Source organism: Protomyctophum parallelum, assembly GCF_964188405.1.
Source record: "Protomyctophum parallelum genome assembly, chromosome: 23".
Lineage (NCBI taxonomy): Eukaryota > Metazoa > Chordata > Actinopteri > Myctophiformes > Myctophidae > Protomyctophum > Protomyctophum parallelum.
The window spans coordinates 21,439,626-21,451,653 of record NC_139715.1 but is presented as its reverse complement, the minus strand read 5'-3'; positions in this window follow the sequence as shown (position 1 = coordinate 21,451,653).

The following is a 12,028-nucleotide window of genomic DNA, read 5'->3' as shown; positions in this document are numbered from 1 at the left end:
CCCATAGCGACATTTAAAACAGTAGTAGATAACATTGATAAGCATCTTCAGTGATTTGATCAGTTCCTCTAAGCAACTTGAGTTAGCAGAGCCTAAAAACTAAAATAAATGTTCAAGAAGGATGCAAGCTGAGCACCTACTCGATGGAGATGGAACAAATTAATTCCATTGCAATTGTTGGCCAATCAACTCTGATAGCCAAAGAATGCAGACATGTCCCTCTAGTCTAAAATATGTGTATTCCACAAAGCTGGCTCAAAAAGTCTTTTAACTTAAACATTTGAAGTCTTGCTAGATGTAGCATTTCTGGATGTCCACGCTCCACAGCAGCTGATTTCAATTTGGGGGATCAAGATCAATCAAGCTGGGAATCCTGGGATTGGTGAAACCCAAACCATGCATGCGTGTGCATCAATGCATGTATTATGGATTCTACAGCCAACCAGCACTCTTCATTTTTCACACCCACTGAACACCATGCTTGCCACAGAAATACACACCTTCTCTTATTGCGGTTTATGGAACAGAAAGTCCAGGATTTCCCTACATTTCTACTCTTTAAACTCATTAAATTAATCCTGCGGTCTGTATGGAATCACTCATTTTTAGAAGATTATTAAAAAACATCCCTGCCAGGGTTAATATTTGACTTATTTGTTTTACTATACTTTTCTTTTTCCAGACAAATGTCAATGTTGCCAGCAGGATTTAAATAAAAGGTGCATTTACTGTATAGCGCCTTTATCCAAGGCGCTTTACATAGATTGTGCATTACATTCACCCATTCACACACCGATATCGGAGGAAACCATGCAAGGCACAAACCTGCACATCGGGAGCAATTAGGGGTTCAGCGTCTTGCTCAAGGACACTTCGACACTAACTCTGGGGGAGCCTGTGGGATCAAACTGGGAACCTGGCAGCTCTACCGGCCACTCTACCCCTGACCGTCTATAGTCTCTGCCCTCCACATGGAGTTTCCTCTACCCCTGACCGTCTAGTCTCTGCCCTCCACATGGAGTTTCCTCTACCCCTGACCGTCTAGTCTCTGCCCTCCACATGGAGTTTCCTCTACCCCTGACCGTCTAGTCTCTGCCCTCCACATGGAGTTTCCTCTACCCCTGACCGTCTAGTCTCTGCCCTCCACATGGAGTTTCCTCTACCCCTGACCGTCTAGTCTCTGCCTCCACATGGAGTTTCCTCTACCCCTGACCGTCTAGTCTCTGCCCTCCACATGGAGTTTCCTCTACCCCTGACCGTCTATATTCTCTGCCCTCCACATGGAGTTTCCTCTACCCCTGAACCCTGACTGCTATATCCTTCTGAACTTCGACCACTGAGAGAGTGGTTCATCTGCAGCGAGGGGCAGCACACTCAGAACATTGGCACCGGACATGCTGTAATTGGGCAGTGGTGGACATAAGAGGGGCATGATGGACATAAGTGGGACATGGGAGACATAAGTGGGACTTTGATGGACATAAGCTTTTCCCTCAACTTGCCTGTCTCGGCTTTAATGCTTAAGTCCACTTGTGTCTGTGTCCATTAGTGGAATGGAGCTGTTTTATTTTGAAATGCAAGAAATTGAGCATAACCAGTCTCCTACTTTAGCCTAATCCATGGCTTTTTGACCACTTAAGCCCTATATATTTCACCATGAGAAATAGCACAAATAACTGCTGTACAAGCTATAACAACGTGTCGCATAGCAACACGTTGTTATAGCTTGTAGATCTGCTATTTTGGAAAAAGAAAATAAATGTATTTGTCGAAAAGGGTGAAAGTGATGAGATAGACATATATTGATTCCAGTATTCTGTAAACATACATCCCTGTGTTGGTGCATGTGTTTCTTTCTCTGTATGTGATATATTCTGCATGACTTTGTTTATTTGTCTGTGTGCTTGTGTGTGTGTGTGTGTGTGTGTGCGTGCGTCAGATCTGTGCCTTAATCTGTGGTGTAGAGTGACCCACTTTCACCCCCTGTTCCGCCTGCTCCCGACGGTCGATCACCAAGGATACTTCCTCCCATGGCCCGAACGGAACCGTGGGATGGTGACTGAGGGTAATCCACACACACAGACACACACACACACACACACACACACACACACACACACACACACACACACACACACACACACACACACTCTCATGCGCAATTTCTTCCTTTTACTGGTCAATTGGTTACAGTTAAAGGCCAATACGATGCGTTTGCGCTCTCGCTCTCCTCTACACATGTAGGGGCAATTTTATGCAAACTCATGCAAACTACTCTTATCGTGCAGAACACACCTGCTCTCCATTTCTCCTCCCAGACTTTGCATATGGTTTCCTCCGGCCTCCATGGTTACATCAAAGCACAATTGCTTTGAAGACTAAATCGACGCTGACATGGTAATGTCAGTGAACAGGGATTATGATAATAGATGGACACAGCAAGAAAAATGTTGCCAAAATTGTTTACTGGATTGAACATGCATGGAAGCAAGAGGCATAAACTCTCCTTTTGTCTCTTTTTCTCTATCACACAACACACGTGTATGTGTATGTATGTGCACATGCACGCACGCACACACTCACGCACCTTTCTGAATGGTTCTGGTATAGTGAGGGTGTAGATCAGATGAAAGTGCGAGTGCATTTCTGAGATCGGCCTTTATCTACAATATCTGACTCCCATGTCTTTATGGATGGCTTAACCCTGCACCCACCTCTGCACAATCACACTCACACGTACACGCCCACCACTCACGCAGACAGACAGACACACACACACACACACACATACACACACACGCACAATCCCACGCACACCCTCCCCTCCCCCTGTGGTGGTTTATCTGCAGAGCCTCCCCCTAATCCTGCTGGCCCAGATATGATGGGGCCGCAGTCTGCTCCGCCCTGCTTCTTCTTCATCATCGTCATCATCGTCATCATCGTTATCGTCATCACCACCATCACTACGACCACCACCATCATCATCATCACAATTCATCTCCATCCTCCTCCTCCTCCTTCTCATCATCAACCTCTTCATCACACGTCATCTTCATCCTCCTCATCCTGATCATCACCATCATTCTCCCCCTCGTCATCATCTTCATCAAAATCACCAGCATCACCTTCATCCTCATCATTAACACCATCCTCCTCGTCATCAAGTGCCCCCCCCCCCCCCCGTGCACCGACCTCAGCTCACCCAACATGCTCACCTCAGTCCTACCCTAGTATAGCCCATCATCTCCTGGTGCTCTCTCTCTCTCTCTCATCCTCCATCAGCTCCACCCCTTGGGGATGGCAGCATCACAGGACCAACCAGGCTGCCCCCCCCCCCTCCCCCCCCCCCCCCCCCCCCCCCCCTCAGGCTGCACCTGCGACCCACTGAATCCATGCCTGACGGAGGAAGCTGCGGCTGCATGCTGAAATGTGGGCTAAAAGCATCAGAGCTGCCCACACAGTGACTCCGTTTCACATTGTGGAGGACAGAATGCACGGGAAAAATGGGGCAAGGTTACTTTTTCTTCCTTTTTTTCCCAGCTATACACACGGCTTGTTAGAGTTCCAAAACGGGTCGGTCGCTCTGTGTTTAGCCAGCCATGATTTTCCATAGAAAAGAAGCTTGTCCTGACAAAACGGATTTTAGGACGTACTGTACCAGTGCATGGTTGACTTCTGCTATTCTACCAGACCGGTATTTGTAGGCACCATGCTTTCTGTGTGGGCAGTGCACTGCCACTCACCCATAGTTTTGGAGTTATTCGTGGATTTTCAGCTGCAGGACCACACCTCAATTACATTTCTGTTTTCCTATACAGTATATGAGGGTATGCACTTGACATTATCATCAAATCCGGAAGTTACGCGGGAGCGCCTACTGAGTAGCAAAAAACTACTTTCTGGCCATGACTATCATATGCATTAAACAACGTTAAACGACGTTAAACTCACTTTGCCACTCCATGCGCATATACCCTCTATAAATACACACCTATAATCCTCTCCCCTCCCTTTTATTTCACTCTCGCATTCTGCACCACTCCCACACACTCTGCTTCTCTGTGTTGCCCTCAAGGGGTTCATCGCGCCCGGGGGGTGCTTGCGGACTCCCTCAAAGCTTCCCCACAATGCATATATGTAACGCCTGGGAATCGAACCCAGGTCTCCCGCGTGGTGGGCCAACATCTTAGATGGAGTGCCGTGATAATTATTATTTTTTTCCAGTTTTTCACATGTTTATGAGGTGACAGTACTTCATTAGACCCCTTTGTGTGGTTATGTGCAATGATGTCTTCACTTTGTATTTAGGGTTTCTTCCTGGAGGCTGAAACCTTGACAGTCAAACGTGCCAATGAAAAGATAGTGATATAGTGACATCATAATATCATCGTCTTTCTTTGTGCTAAATGAGCGATCAATCTTAAGACTCGATGATTACATGAAACATTAACATACATGTTTTAAAATCAAATCAAGAATATGAATTAAAAAACGATACGCTATTCAGAAAATAGACTGCCCCGCTCTTTTGCGAAAGTATGCATGACGATCGATGGACTTCTGTTAATTTGTTAGCCCTAGAATGTATGTGATCTTACATACATTTCATGTATTTTAAATACACAGCACTGTCCTATCTGCGCACGGTTAGCAGACTGACGATGAAATGTATGTATCAGATCAGATCAGACATTCTAGGGCTATTAACTTGTAAACTGAGAATATACATCATGTATTCACCAAAACCAACAGATTTAAATTGTATTTGTGTGTGCACATGCTCCGTGATACAAGTGACTTTTGTGCCCAGACAAGTGAATGGGAAATGTACTTGTTCGAAGGATAAGTGCCTTCAAAAGTTAATGTGTGAAGCCCAGTCTGATTCGTTTTATTTAGTTCATCACAAACACATCTTGATTGATGATGTGGTCCCTTGCTAGTGAACGAACAGGTAGATATACGCGAAGCTCAGAGTGAGCCAACATAGGAGGAAAGCACAGTTTGTCATGGTAGATATACTGTTGTAGAGTATTGCTTGTAGGGGAATGAATAGTTATGGGGATGTGTGTATGGGGGAGTGCAGAAAGCATGCATAAATCCGTGTCACCATTAATGGTGGTACTAATGCATGCATGGGTGCATAATTTATGTCGACTACAGTATTCAAACGTTCATCTTTTCCCCCTGTTCCTTATGAATTCATATTAAAATGATTGGATAGGCGGTTGTCCAGAACAGATCTCCATTTATGGGCCTATACAGTAAGGGACAGAGGTAGACAGACAGTCAGATACAATACAGAAATCTGATCTCCATATATGGGCACAAAAGGGACAGAGGCAGACAGGTACAACAGGTACCCCAAAACTATGACTAAAAGACACATCGGTCAGATCGGCTGTGCAGCGTACACGTGAGGGCCGCGTAGCGTTTTGGTATTTTAAAATGGCACAATTTCCATCTACTCACTCTGCATCTCATTGGTGGACATTGGCGTCATAAGGCGAACTGTGGCACTGAGTGAGTTTGAATAGAGACTATAGCCGTTCTCTTCCTGGAGAGTTAGCATACTTATAAAGTCATTGTTCTTAATGCAAAGCAAACTAGAAAATTCGGAATAGGGGAAATTGCGAGTGTGGTTGCACAGTGCACACTCGAGTAGCTCAATAAGCAATTACTATATAGTTGCAGGGCAATCACACTAATAAATAAATTAATGCCCTCTGTACCCGCATACCTGACAAACTACCTCAAAAAAGTGAGTGACACCCACAGCCACAATACAAGAGGAAGCGAGAACAACGATCTGGTACCACACACTTTCAAAACAAACATGGGCAAATTCTCCTTCTACAGCACTGCCACCCAAGTGTGGAATGCCCAGACTCCCTCCCTCAAAAAATGCAAATCCATGGCGTCCTTTAAAACAAGCCTGAAAATCCACCTTTCAAAGGGAGAGGAAATGATTACCCCCCCTTAGTCTAGTGACTACCCCCACCTCCTTATAACCCCTTCTTTGTTCCCCAACCTGTACATAGTTTTGGTATTTTAATATTTTTACCTTTTATGATGATTTGATTTTTGTTGTTTTGTTCTTCTTCATATTATTATGAATGGACATTTTATTTGTAATCCTGTTTGACTGTATCCTATACTGCTGATTACATTTCTGTTTGACTGTACCCTGTACTGATTACATTTCTGCCAATAAAGTATTCAATCAATCAATGTTATTTAAAAGAACAAAGAGCTGTAGCCTGCAGTTTCCGGGGATATGCATAAAACGTTCAGATTCTGGAGACAGAGAGCAGACCTGAGAGGTCTGGAATGGTTCATAATATAGATTATACAACAATATCTGAAATGTATTGGCCGTAAGCCATTCAATACTTTATAAAACAACAGTAATATTCTGAAATCAATGCTTTGACCGACAGAAAGTCTGTGTAAAAATCGAAGAACTTGAGCGATATGACCTACTTTCTTGGTATAGGACTCGAGCAGCAGCGTTTTGAATCAACTGGAGTCATCTGATCTATTTTTAGGGAGACCTGTAACGATATGCCTTACAGTAGTCTAGCCTATACTGAAGATGAACACATTGTTTTTCCAAATGTTGCCGGGATATAAATCTTTGAATACTAGATAATAACACTGGGCGAAAAACCCAAGAATCCCTAGATTCTGTTGCCAGAATATTACCAGATATGATTCAAATATGGTGATATCCATAATATGGATACTCTCCGAATTCTTGAAATATAGTCTGACTTTGTTTTTGAGTCTATGAACACACCAAGATTTCTGGCCTGGGTTGTGGTTTTTAACATTACTGACTAAAACTGAGCACTGACTTTTAATAGTTTTTCCTTGGCTCCAAAAACAATTACTTCAGTTGGGTCTTTTCTGAAGACTTTGTATATTTTTATTGAAGAATAGAAAAAGCATCATGGCCACTGGGGGCTGCTAGGGGGTCTATTATATCTTTTATATCAGACAGTATATATTTGATCATGGTATTATTCTATATTGTGATCTAGTTGTGACTGTTTCTTCTGTTTGTCAGCCATTACATTAGCTCCTGTTTGGCTGCTGTGATGCCTTGTTCCATTCATTCAATCACAGTTAATCACTTTCAAACCTAAAAACTCCTCTAGTCTGTCTGCTTCTGCTGACACGCGTGCGCACGCCCGCACACACGCACGCACACATACACACACACACACACAAGAAAAGCAGTTGCTTGAAGAAGGGTGAAGAAAAAAAGGAGAGGAGGAATGAAAGGCCACCAGAGAGGAAGGAGAGAAGAGAAGTAAAGGAACTTAATGAGAGGAACAGATGCAACGCAGAGAATAAAATACAACAACAAAAAAAGTAGACGATTCCGGCGGTGATGATGATGATCATGATTGCGACGACGAGGGTGATGATGGGAAAATAACTCCTGGGAAAATAGGAACGAGGAGCAGGGAATACGAGGACTTTTATGAGTGTTTCCTGGAGAGAGAGAGAATGTCTCCGGCTCCTCCTGGCACTAAATCATGTCACTTGGCTACATCCTGTCTGTTCTCAACTTCTCACCGGCCGCGAGGCACACCAAGCCTTATTGGGAACAGATGTTGGAGATGAATGAAGAGAAAGTGAGGCAGAGAGAGTCAAGGAAGGGGGGTTAGAGAAAGAAAGAGTCTGTGTGTAAGACGGGATGATGGAGGAGGGGCCGGCAAGAGAGGACAGACACATTTTAACAAGCGAGAAATGGCAGGCAGGCACACAGACATACAGACAGACAGACAGATTGCAGAGAGAAACTCTACAATCAATAATCCACAGGAAAGAGAATGATTAATAGTCCTGATATCCTGCCAGTGCTACTGGTCTTTAATGGCTATGTTTGCTGTGTGTGTGTGTGTGTGTGTGTGTGTGTGTGTGTGTGTGTGTGTGTGTATGTGTGTGTGTATGTGTGTGTGTGTGTGTGTGTGTGAGAGACTGTGTGTGTGTGTGTGTGTGTGTGTGTGTGTGTGTGTGTGTGTGTGTGTGTGTGTGTGTGTGTGTGTGTGTGTGTGTGTGTGTGTGTGTGTGTGTGTGTGTGTGTGTGTGTGTGTGTGTGTGTGTGTGTGTGTGTGTGTGTGTGTGCGTTTGGCCACAGTCAATCACTGTCCATAATTTTGATTTGGGTTGAAGGGGTGAGGAAGTGTTTGTGGTTGGAGAGACACATCATCAGTAGATCACAGACCCACAGGCTGCCATGGCCAAATGTGTGTCCATCAACAGCCATAATATGCATACTGTATCTTGTTGTGTAGCAACTACTTTCAAGCTAGTGACTATTTGGGCATTATAGGCAAAAAAAAACATTGTTTAACTTTAAAGCAGCAAATGAAATCACTGGGGCCCCTTTTCCACCAAAATAACTTTCGTTCGTGATTTGGTTCCGTTCTAGACTCTTGGAACCTTTGGTGCTTTTATGGAACCAGCCATTTTTTGGTTCCACTTCCAAAACCAACTTCTGTACCGATTCATTTTCCGATTCATTTTCATTCACAACACTCTGAACTGGCTCAAGAGGAAAAAGAACCAAAGCGGGTTCAACCCCGGTGGAAAAGGGGACTGGGGTGTCTAGCTAGAGACTCAGTCAGCATTGGTTGCACCATACGAGTCGACCAATACATTTCCCAAAGCACTTTGGAATGCCAACACCATCCAGATTCACTGACCCACCCGCTTCGAATGTAATCACCCCTTAATCAAGAGAATGTCCGTGATCAGCAGCTTAGAATACAGCCAGAATGTCATAATCACACATACTGGGAAACGCGGAAGTGAAACTATGGGAGTTTTTGCTTTTTGTGACCATGACGGAGGCGCGCTGTGCGCCATCTCTGGTGGCCTTGAGCCATGTGAGGCCGAGCGAGGCGCTAGTCGAGCGAATCGCCATGCCGAGCATTGCGACGGCCACCAGAGCCGACTCGTGTTGCATCCCGATAGGCAGAGAATAGTCAATATTAGAACCCCCTAGTTTCCATGCCCCCGACCACAGAGTTGGCCCTGACACGTCCAGCAGGGAGAGTCGTTTACCAGGCTATGTCTGCACCACCCTGCATGCGTGCAGTGTGTGAACACAGCTAAACACGTCTAGTATGCCAGTATATTGGCCATATTCCAACGTCCTGATAACGGTTGATTTTGTGTATTTAATGCAGTGCCCTCTTCTTCAAATCTTGAGGAACCGAGGCGCAGAATGCAGCATAACAATCCTTTCTCTTCTTGAGTGTGTATTAGCCCGGTATTTTGCTTTGAGCAAGCCCTGCAACATCCACACTGGTCTAATCCACACTGAGGATTCCACAGAGTAGATCAACTCCCTCTTAATCCAATCAGCACCAACAGCTCTGACATGAAGGAGTGGACGCCACCCGCCGGGAGATCATCTCATATTCTCATGGATGTTGAGGATCAATCAAGTAGAGTTTAGTTTTTGCAATATTTCCTGTATGCATGGGGAGGGAAGAGGCCATGACCTCCTTGACCCCTGGCCACTGTAATGGTAACCTTTAACCCATAGAAGGACCATAGAGTAGTCCTTTCCCTCTAAATATAATATAGTGTATGAGATTATAGTCCCTAGATTATAGTCCTCTATGGATTATATACCTGCAACAATCAAATGTAAATTTGATAAAACAACATATTTGTCTTGTTTTCCAATGTATCTGCCACTGTTGTCCTGCACTTTTTGCCATGAGAAAATAATTGTGTTAAGTGTTGTTGCTGTTGTTGTAACCGTTTGTTTTTTACTGTTTGAGACCGAAGACGAATTTCCACACGTGGACAATAAATGAAACTAACTAACTAACTAACTAACTTATGACTGTCTGCACACATGGGGTATGCGCGTGACATCATCATCATAACCGGAAGTTTTGCAGGAACGCCTACCAAGTGGCAAAAAACTACTTTCTGGCCCATCCTTCCAAACAGAAAGGTCCTACCTGATTGCATTAAACAACGTTAAACTCACATTGCACTCACTATGCTACTCGATTTGCCACTCCGTTTATGCATGCATTATTGCGGATGCACATTGAGAAGGCAGATGGCATATCTCGTGGGTACTGATAGATAGGGCTAACACACACAGTCACACACAGTCACAGCACACACCTTAACAGAGAAACAGTGGCATGCTTTGCATGCACTATCACACTGCAGCTAAGCTACACACTTTGCATGGCTGTGTTCAAGAAAACATCATACCATAGCAAGGCTAAAGCATAGAATTCATCTGACACGCAGTTCCTGCCACTGGCACAAATGGATAATTCTGCCGCAGGCGCAGATTGCATCAATCAATTAAATACTGAAATTCGATATACATTCATGCTGCACAGATACAGTACATGTAAAGATTTCTGAGTGAGTGTGCGAGTGCACGCACACTGTAATCACTAAAAGAGAAGGATATTAAGATGAAAGGCTGAGTCATAACCTTTGATTCTTGAACTTACAAGTTAGATTTAGGACCACGGAAAACTAGAGGCAGATCCACGTGTTTCTAACGGGGATACTTTGGAATTGAAATGAAATATGGAATCGGACGTTATGGAGCCATTTGGGTCGAGCGCGCACAAACAACAGAGACGGGCATAGGCCGGGGCACCCGCTGGCCTGGCGGTCCTCCGGGCGCATGCATGAGGCTCCACAGAGGCTCTGGCCTGACAGAGCGTTGCGCGTTCGGGTCCAGCTCATGATGACCTTTACTGCGTGTCTCTCCCTAGCCCCATATGTGTCCTCTGACTCCTCTCCCTACGCTCATTCTGTAGCTCCGAGATGAGGTCACACACTGGGCCCCTCCCACCGCGTTTCAGAAACGGCGCAAGTTTCCGCAAACATCGTTTCTTATCCTTACCAGACCATTAATCCAAAACGTGTAGGGCCGATGCAGGTTTACACTAATTCAAACTTAGGATCGGCCCAGAAAATCCAACTCGCCATTTTAACTGAGCCCTTACTAAACTAGCCTTTCCAACCGACTTCAGTTCACTCGACATGCACGCGCACACGCACACTTCCTTGATAAACATGGAAGCGACTGACAAAAGACGGGACGTAAAGGCTCAGTTCAAATGGCGAGTTGGATTTTCTGGGCCGATCCTAACTTTGAATTAGTGTAAACCTGCATCGGCCCTACACGTTTTGGATTAATGGTCTGGTAAGGATAAGAAACGATGTTTGCGGAAACTTGCGCCGTTTCTGAAACGCGGTGGGAGGGGCCCAGTGTGTGACCTCATCTCGGAGCTACAGAATGAGCGTAGGGAGAGGGCACATATGGGGGCCGGGGCTAGTCTCTCCCCTTCTCTCTCTCTACCTCTTTCCTGTCTATCTTCACTTCAAACTATCATAAAAGAAAAAAAGATGGTTCGCACAAACCGCAGTGACAAAATCAAAGAGTGACTACATTTCTCACCAGGAGTTTACGCATGAAAATAAAATAGAAATGATTCCACATACCCATATTGTAAGGCAACGAGACATGGTCACAAAACTTCAACTGGTATGTCTTGTGGGATGTCACTATAGGGCGTGCACTGGGTAGGCTACCCTGCCTCCTCATGGTAGTAGAAGAGCGAAGATATAATCTGCAATATTCACAATTCACACACATATGTACACATATTTTAGAATCTATATTATGCTACAACGATCGAGGCAAGGATTTAAAAGCATTATTGTTCTTACAGGAGAAATTGCTTAGGGGGCACGGACTAATGTCAGACTAATGTCTAATGCAGTGGACGTGGATTGCATTGGAGTCATCAGTATTTGCATTGGAGCAGAACAGCTAGGTCCCCGTTTAGTCAACACTGATGCTGTTTTAGCCTGAGGTGCTACATGGATTATACACCAGTTTTCAGAATGATACCCAATGACAGAGTGCAGACTAGTAAAAGGCAGGTTTTGGTCAACTGGTCATTCTCAACACATGGACAGCAGTGTTATTTGTTATACTGATGTTATACAATTAAAGGAC